We start from the raw sequence: 10,124 nt of genomic DNA on the forward strand, positions 1-10,124 counted from the left end.
GGGGGGGGGGGGGGGGGGATAAAAGACACTGCATAAACTTACCGTGGAGGCTGCCGGACCAGGAATTGTCCCTGTGAAAATTTCAGCCGACGCGCGCCCGAAATAACAGGGAAACGTCGTGAATGTCGCGATGTCTCAAATTTTCACCCGAGTCTTCCGAGAAGACTCTCTCTCTCTCTTTCTTTCTCGCCTCTTCTCGTCTCCTTTTCTCCTATTTTAATATCACGTGGAAATATTAAGAGCTCGTAGAAGATCGTTGGATAATCGGATCGATAGTGATGATTTTATTGGCTTAAAAGATAAATTACTTCACAGATGGAATCAGACAATTGCTTGAAATGTTTGGTTTAAATAAATTTTACTCGGATTAAGTAAATATTTTGCCTGAATCAGGGAAACATTATAATTGATCCAAATAAAAATTTGCTAAAAAGGAGTACCGGAGTAACTATTTATTTGAATCAAGCACTTTTTTTCTGCGTACAAACTATTAAAATATACTTAAATTGACGAAGATATTACTTATGATTTAAAAAGCAAAAGCAAATAATTACGTTTACTCGATTCTAACGCTTCTTTTTCTCTGTGTGATCGCTCGGATCGAACGAGCGCTATAAACTCCAGGTCTGAAAGAGCGAGATAGACGAGGTTGACGTTACATCAGGGCGAGCCGATTGCGTTGACAGACCGACGATAATATAAAGCTTCGCTTTGATTGAACACGGCGTTTCGCGGCTATTAATAAAAGAAATATAGCCCAACATCCGATGAACTCTGGCGAGCCCCCCGACAGATGGATCGCGCGTCTGGTTACGCGCGAAACAAGCCGCTCGTTCCCGCGCGGTCGCTTACAACGCCGACGATAAGCACGTCGACGCGTACGAGAGAGGCCTCTGTCCCAGGTTGTCTTGTTTTTTACGATCGCGCATGAAACATTTATGATCGGGCGTATATCACGGATATACCGATCATAATTCCGGATGTAGGGGCGCGTGTATCCACTCCGCTCGCGCTTCTATTTGCAGAGAGGCGTGCGGCTGTATCGCGGCCCATTTATTCGGGGCTTGTGCGGAAGGGGACAGCCGGCACAGCGGAAGAAAAATGCACTGAAATATACGACAGGTTCAGAGAACGAATTCATAGTCCCGGCACGGTCGGCCCGATAATGTTGCACTTTATATTGCAAATAATAGACGACGACGACGGAGAGGATGACCGCGTGACCGGAAGCTTTGTTCTCCGCCTCCTACTCGTATGGTCATCTAGGTTACATCCAGGTGTTACACATTTCGCATCGCTGAGTCCGCTAAGTCGTCGTCGTCGTCTTCCTCGGCGCGCTCTCGGTCACGCCTCGTAAATATTCGGTTGGGCCAACGAGTGTATGATAATTAAGGGGAAGGTATTATGCAGGAGAGATGGGCGTTGATTCTCTTCTCTCACCGAGCCGGTAATTATAGAGACTTCTTATCTTGAAAGAGGCGGGTCGAAACTTGGAAATCTCGAAGTTTACCTTATTAGCTTACTTTGTTCTGTAAGTGATTGCCATCATCGCACGGAGAATATGTGTGTATTTTGATAGTTCGTCGGATTAATCATATTCGTACAAAGTTAATTTCTGCTCTCGAGGGATATATAATAACATGCACACCTCTCTCTCTCTCTCTCTCTCTTTCTCTCTCACACTCTCTGAAATATGTATCGAGGTGTATGCAAAATGCAACGTATGCTAAATAGCGAACGCGTAGCTTGAGCTTGCGTGTCTAATAAATATATGCCATATTTATTATATTTATTTATTTATATCTTACATATATGATATACTTACATATAGAATATTCTTGCTTCTTTCAAAACTTGCGACCTTAATTTTACTGAGAAGTTTCCCAGCAGTTTAAATTTAATTTCTCCTTAGCGAAAATTTCGAGACAGGTCATTATTTACGGCAACTTTTCAATTTTCAACATTACATATCCTTGTAACTTTCGAGAGACATCCTGTATATATTATTAAGTATGGCATAAATAAATAACTTTCTCGTAAAAATAAGGCGCAGATACACGAGAAAATCTCTCTTCAAGGTAGAAGATACACCGGTGTGTCATTTACTCGCAAGTACTCATAAATAGCTCGATCGTAGACCGTTTTACGACATTCTCTTTCGGCACGCAGCCGATTTCATTCCCGACGCTTCCGCGGCCGAAGTGCGTGCACGCGCAAAATCGGTGCAGCGCTTCGAAAAATTCATACGCGATGATAAAAAGTTTCCATCCGAGCGATTTCGAGACGCTGACTCTCGGACGGTCGCTTCCGCTGCCGTCGTTGCGCGATCGCCGTATTTTATCCCGCCGAGTCGTTAGACTCGGTTAATGCGCACGTCGACGTTGAAAACCGGACGCGTGATCGCGGAATCGAATTTCATCGATCGACGCACGACGGGAAGTGGGTCACCCCGGGATTTTCGCCGGCCAGCAAGCGGGGTCGTATATTCCGCATCCGGCCGGATCCGCCGCGGCCGCAGGTTATCGGGATCGCTAACGAATAATAAATTTTTTTTTCAACTCCGCCGGTAAAAGGTGCGCCAAGCTTTTCGCTACGCTATCACATTCCGGCTCGAGACCGGATAACGTATATTCCCGACGATGTCACGTACAGCGTGTGAACTGCCAGCTCGTGTAAAAAATGTCGAAGGGAAGGGACAGAAAAAGGGAGCAGTTTGACGAGCTGCGTGGAAAACAGATCGGCCGGATGCGTGTGGCGCAACGCGCGGCGGTTCCTTTTTCGCGAGAGCCAGCAAAAATTTTCCCTTCACCCTCTCGCGCAGTGAGTAACGTTCCAGCGAAATACCGGGCTTTCACGCGACGAATTTCGCGGATTAGATTTAATTAACTCCACACAGTCGGCCGATGGTGGCAGAGCGAGGACAGGAGGGATGTTGCGGGAGGGGTTTATTTAATTCGCGACATTGCAACATTTAGGCGACGAGTGTCGCGTCCGCTTTGCAAATACGCATTATACACCGGCCGAATAAATTATTCTTACCTCGTTAATTATTTTAATTAGAGCACTCATAACATCTCGCGTGGAAATCACTATTATATACCGTTATCGCCGTTATTATCGCGTTTCATAGACACGTCACCGGGCGGCACGACGCGCCGATGTTTCCGGTGACAGCCAGCCCCGGCCCGGCGCAAACGTAACGCGCTGGAACAAAGTCAAGATCCGATTGAATCGCTTCGAGCGAACACAGCCATCCTCCGCCCTGCCCCACGGCGAGAAGCTTAACGCAGCCGCTTCCGGGCAAAACACGCACGTGCGCGGGCTGACGTGCCGGCCGAGAGAATTTTTAATTAAAATCCGCCGTCGCCCCCAGGAGGAGAATCGGCCGGCTATATTTCGTGGCTGCGATCGTGGTAATTGGTGGGTTAGCCCGCGGGGGAATTCACGTCAGCGTCAGCAGACCGGCGGACGAGCATCTATTTTATCCGCGACGATATCAGCGATAATTCCAGCTGACGCTACGCTTGAATGGATCGGTAATCACCGCTGGGTTATTGCGCACACACGCCCGCGGCTCGTGCGATACCGATCGATCGAATCCTACCCGCGTATAGATTTCTTGCGATTAATCAGTCCGATTTCCCGAAATCTGAACTCCAATTGGAGAACCTACGCAGTTTTTACAGTTAGAGGTGTAATGTTTCGGAATACGATTCTAGTGGGAAACATAAATCGATCCCATTCCATCGCCCCCAACGTTCTCCCGGCGGTTTCTTCTAGTTCGCACCACGATCGAACGAAACATACGAAACGTCAGTCCTTAATATCGCAGTATTTTTCATTAAAATCCTAAATGTGCTTGGAAAAAATTAAAAGCAGAAGGTAAAAATAAGAAATTCGCCTTAAGGAACACGTATAAAAAGTGTCACCTTCAATTGCAAATACGACTTTGGATATTCTAATCGGAATCTATCTGCTGCGTATAGGAAAATCTGGAGAGAATTTCCATCCGTGTAATATGCGCGAAATATGCCACGGGGAGCCGGTCGGTTTTCCCCGTCACTTTCTTGCCCCACGACGGGTCGTTAACCCCCCTTCTTCCCTTGGATTGTTCATTAAGCCGTAGCGCGTGAGGTGACGCGGGCATTTTAAGAGAGCGTGCCACTTTGCCCGTCCCGCGACGATACGGTAAATGGTGTCATTAGAGTGCACTCTTTAAGAAGCGCCGCGCCAAATCAAGCGTACTCATCCGAATGATGATTTGTGGCACGCACGTCCGGAGAGCGCGCGATGATATATTGCGCGCGAGTCCGATTTCCATCTAACGATACACTTCGAGATCTCGTCGATCGTGGCCGTCATTTGCGCGGTGACGCGGCGTGTTCTCGCCGAGGTAACGAGGGGAAACTCGGCGACGACAATTAACCTCGCCGGTGTACGGACGGAGAGAATCAATTTTACGGTCCCGTCGAACACGTTGTGACGTCGCGATTACGGCGATCGCGCGTGTGAACGCGCGAAGAGGGGACAAAAATTGCGAAACCGCAGACGATATTTTTCCGGTATTTTTCGCCGGTTAAAAACCAACAAGTAGACCGCCACAGGGAAAATGGGGCGAATGGGAAAATATGTTTGTTGTGGGCGGTATCACCTTGTTATTGAACCTGTGCTGTTCGGCGGTGCGGCCCTTTTTGTGGCCGATGTAAAACGCGAACGAGCGAAAGAGAGGGAAACAGGACAACGCGCGAATTTGTGATCAGTGCGCCATCGAAACATAATAATCATAGCCATAATAATAGTAGTAGCAATGATAATAATAAGTTTATTGATCGACGCAGGAAGCTTGATAACAGAAAATATGATTGCACTGGTGACAACCAAAAGGCGAGGCAACATTCATTCCTCGCGCGAGTTCCGAGCGATCGGTAACGATGACGAACGGCATCATTCCAGATTCACGCAGCTCGAACGGGCCTGTTACCGAATTCAACTGACCCGCTTCTCCACGCGCGCGCGCGCGAATTGATTCCTGACAGCACTACTTTCTATTACGCGCGCGTCCGTGAGAATATTATTATATCCGAAAGGCCGTGAGGAGAGAGAAGGAGAGTGAAAAGCGACGCGCGCGCGAACGACGCGAGTTCGTCGCGTCGTATTCAGGCCGCGGCTTGATCGTCGCTTTCATAAGTCGGATCCGCGTTTAAAATCATTATCGCGTCTTCCAATCGCGGGACGAATAGAAAATATCATAACGAGCGCGTCTCGGCCGATCGCACGCTGCTTATCAATCGCGTCACCCTCGCAACCACGATGACGTCATTCGCGGGAAGCACACGTGTTTAGATTGCGGTGTCGGGATAGACGATGTCGCCGAGGAATTGGCCGAGCGACACGCACGTTTGCGCAATCGCACTTTCGACCGATCGAACGGTTATTTCGGTATCAACGACATTCTTGCGGCTTATTGAATTTCGAGTATCCTTCTCGGAGGCTGAGCGTACGGCTCGCGAGATTATTTCCGCACAGAGAGAATGTTATAGTCCCTTTTTCACATATGTATGAAATTCTGTTTAACTCTACCATACTTTTTAGCAGTGCGGGAATATTTCGCTGAGAAAATTTGTCTTGTTAAGGAACACGGTGAACTTTCTAACGGTAGACTTCACTTTCTTATTTTCTCAAAACAGAAATAACACGAAACGGAAGGATAATCAATTAAGGAAAACGTCGGTGTATTTCTCGGCTACAGAATTCTACAGGAATTTTTACTGAAAGTTCTCCCTTCGTGTATGCGTGGATGAGTGCAAATATCGAGTGAATAGAAAGAATATTGTGCTTCGCCCCATCAATATTTATCTGGAATTATCTTCAATGTGGGAAAACTATTGCGGATTTGGCTTTCAGTCTGCGCGCCTTATGCAATCCGTCTTTTCCTCGAGCTCTTCTTTGTTTTTCCATAGATAAGAAGCAACAGTTGTGCGAGCGTTTAGAATTTTAGATTTCATTTCGTACAGCCACTTTTCATTAATATACTCGCGGATTATTTATTCGTATTTTTTTTTTCCTGTGCAGTTCGGAGCCTCTGCTCGGCGGAAACGATTTTTTGCAAAATTCGCAACGCGAAATGGAAGAAAGAATCGCTGTTACGTTTTGCAAATCGCATACGCGATCGAAGATGAAAAAACAGAACGAGAATCCCGATTCCGGGGCGCCGACAAAGCGGGGGTGAACGTAACTTTTTCGAATCGCGTGTAGATACGGTAAGATCCGGCGAGTTTTCGATGCTGCGGCGGGAACGTGGCCGGAATAAATTCCACGCTTGTACATGTTCGTTAATGCTCTTACGTACGCGCAAACACGTGTGAAAAAGAAGCCGGCGCGGCGCGGCTTTTCCCGAGTCCGCGGAAAATTCGCTTTTGCGTGCCGGCAACTGCGAGACCGCAGGTGGGTCTCCGTGTGTGAGGAATGAGTGCATCTCTTAAAGCGGAGAAAGTTTCCTTTTTTCTCTTTTCTTCTTTTTCCTAGCGTGGCTATATCGTTCCGATATAATCGACGGATGCGAAGACGGACGAGTGTACTGTCGGCAACAACTTCCGCAACAACTTGGCGAGCACGAATTCGAGGCAACGTTGCGTGTTCCAAAATGATATAAATAGGAATAACGACAGAAAGATGGTGCGTTTAAGAGAGAAATTTAAGTTCCAGCTTGAAGAGAATGTGGGGGAAAGAATTTGGTTGAATTTACCTGACAAAGAACAAATTACACTCGTTTTGGTTGAAAGAAACTGGGTTTCTATTATTTGTAAATCAACTTTGATTCTTATAACCGGAAATTCTGTTTCCTTCAACCGAAACGTGTTTGGCTTATTTATTGCCAGGTTAATTCAACCGAACTTTTATTTTCGTGTAAGACTTCACTTTCACGTTACTTGCTCCAAGGAGCAGAATTCCTTCTACAGCTTGAAAAAAAAATGAGACGTCGTTCGTTGGGCTACCAGTAGTTAAAAGTGTTTAAAGGAGAAATTGAAGTTTCAGCTTGAAAAGAAAATGCGAAATTCTAAGATCTCAAATTCGCGTTATTTGCTCCAAGGAGAGCAACATTCCATTAGCTTTTACGGCTTGGGAAAAAATAAGTTGTCGTTGGTTGGGTGTATCGATAAGCTGCAAAGCGTTATAAGCTACTCCGTGCGATGCAGAACGTATATTAACTCTTTGAGAGCGGAGCGTTGCAACGAAAAAGCGCACTGTGTGGCTGACATTCAGCAAAAATATCGAACATTTCGCTTGTGACTGGTGGGGTCAGCTGGAACAGTAATGAATTAACATTCTAAACTTCAAGTAATAAAGTCCACAATTGAAACCGTTGCTAATGAGCTGAGAGGGCGAACGTACAGATGAGAACCCTTAAAAACGCCGGTTCATAACGAACTCCAAGTGTGCGTATAATACCGTGCATTAATGAAGTTCCATTCCCTACACGGTAAAACATTTTGCGTTAGAAACGTCTCGCTGAAATATTTTGTTGCTTTTACGTTTTAAATGTTAAAAAGTATACAAATGTAATGTTAGATTAAGAAATTCAATACGTATCGGCAAGGTGAATGCATTAATTTAACATTATGCAATATTTGTGTACTTTTTAATTTCATTCTGTATGTTAAAATAATACAAATTTCAATAGGCTATTTTTAATATAAATTTTTTTATTACACTAAATAAAAAAATATAGAGTGGCACCTATGGTGCACCGAGAAAATATTGTAGTAAAAATTACCACAAAATTTTGTAATGAGCCATATCGGAATTACGACTGGAATTATGGTGATGTGTATAATTTTTAATGATGTATTTTATGTGCATACTAAAGATTATAACACATAATAATTTCAGTCATAATTCCGGTATGGTTCAGTGTGTTACAAAATTTTATGGTAATTTCTACTACAACATTTTCTCCGGTCCTCCGGATGAACGATGATAACGATCGTATCAACACGTTCGTTACACACGTGTGATGAAACAAAATTTCTCACGAGAAATCAGCGTTACACATGTGTGACGACCAGTTTTTTTCTATGTACATTATTAAACCAAGTTTGTTTTACATAAACAAAAAAATACAAAGATGGTCCGTGGGGAAGATTTCCCAAATAAATCCTGATAGCAATTGTATTGACACCCTCGTCACATGTGTGACGCAACGGTCTCGCGCGATCAGCGTTACATATGCATGGATGGCAAAAAACCGTTTTTCCACGTCTACATTGCCGGACCAGTCAAACCAATCAGTACAAGTGTCTATTTTACATAATTACATTTTACATAATTACGTAAAAGCAAGGAAATCATACGATATGATCTGCAGGGAGGGCCACCCAAATAAACCCCGGTAGCGAACGTGTTGAACGAGCGTGCGCCCCGCGAATTCGGCACGTAAGAGCGAGCGTGGCGCGTTATGTTACGTGAGTCCGTAGAAATTACGCGAGAAGACACTCGGGAGACACTCGGTAAGCGCGTTACGTATAATTTCGTGAGAAAGAACGGTGATCTATTGTCCTCTGCCGAGCTCTCGGCGGCCAGTTAGACGGAAGTGGCTCCGCTTTACTTTTGCTGCTTTTTTTTTCCGGTCGCTCTCAAAACCGGACGCCAGTCGGCGAACGAGAAAGTGCGCGCGGACTTTTCTCTGAAAAGAATCTCGCGTCACATTATTTCTCATATTACTTTAGCCCCGAGCTCGGGCGAGCGAATTACACGTAACAAGATTGCCGCGTCTCCGTGACGATAATTGCGCAAAAAGGATAACTGACGAAACGGTTTAATCGCGATCACGTTGTTCCCGCGACCGGTTCCGCTACCTGTTCGATGAACGCTCATTATTTTCGCATTTGCCCTCGCTATGCCGACATCAACCGATACGAGCACATCGTATCATATCCTTTTACCGGCCCGTATCTCGCGTAACCGATCGATCTCGCTCGATTTCTTCACGAGGAAGCGTATCTACACTATGACGCGTGTCTCCGAAAGAAAGAGAGAGAGAGATAGATAGATTTGATAGACAGAAGGATGAAGAGGGGCCGGTTCGCGTTGCTTTCGAAACGATCGATTCAATTAGCCCCCGCGCATGTAGCAATTATCAAGAGCCCCGCGGTGATCTTACTTAACCCCCGTGCTCGTGCATTATTCATCGGCCGGCGCATGCGAGCGCTGCACTTGCATCGAGGTCGCCCGCGACAAAGACGACGACGACTCTCGAGAGCATCATAACTTTCCCTTCGCCGGCGCTTTTCTTCATTCGAGTCGCAACCCGCAGGAATCGGCCGCTCCGAGGCACGCATATTAAGCCGCGCGCACGGTCGTGTTTGTCGTCGCGCTCGTTGTCGGTCGTTGTATCTAGGCGTCAAGAGTTACGACGACCTAGATCGGTTCCTGCTCGGCAGGAAAGCGCGCGCGAGTGTACGGATCCGCTTGATCCAATTGCCGACTTGTAATTTTCGTCGCGCGATCGAGGCACGCGCGGAAGAAGAAGAAGGAGCGCGTAATTATTCCGCGATCGCCGGTGACTTACGACGTGTGCGATCGGGATAAGCCGCTCGGCGTTGTTGGAGTTTCTGGAGCGCCGAGAACGCGCCGTTCCGTCAGCTTTATCCGGTACGTGTTGAAGCGGTTTGCTCTGAACGGGGGATCGCCGGCGCCTCTCTGGCCGTGTGCGTTGACTGCGCTTTGGGATCTCGTGGTATTACCGGAGTAATACCGACTTGTTCCGCAAGATCCGGCCAACTATCCCGGCGTGCCTTGCGGAAAATAAAATATTCAAACCGCAGGCGCGCGAGCGAACCGGCCGAGCCGGCCTTGTTTAACTGTGAATAAAGCGAAATCTGCAGTGGTTATTTTGCATAAACGCGCGCGGTACAGCTTTCGAGCATGAGTCTCTGGACAAACGAACGGACGGGATAAAGGGGAGTATTCCGGAGACCTCTCGTTCGCCTGGTCGCGATCGATAATCAATTTATTTAGCCAACTGGACGTTTGCTAAAATTGTCGGATGTAATGCAGCGGCTTCCGCCGCGACTCGGAGGTCCCCGCCTTAATCGTCCTTACTTGAATTGTGCGCCTTACCGCGT

Source organism: Dinoponera quadriceps, unplaced genomic scaffold (assembly GCF_001313825.1).
Source record: "Dinoponera quadriceps isolate SergipeBrazil2010 unplaced genomic scaffold, ASM131382v1 scaffold1069, whole genome shotgun sequence".
NCBI lineage: Eukaryota > Metazoa > Arthropoda > Insecta > Hymenoptera > Formicidae > Dinoponera > Dinoponera quadriceps.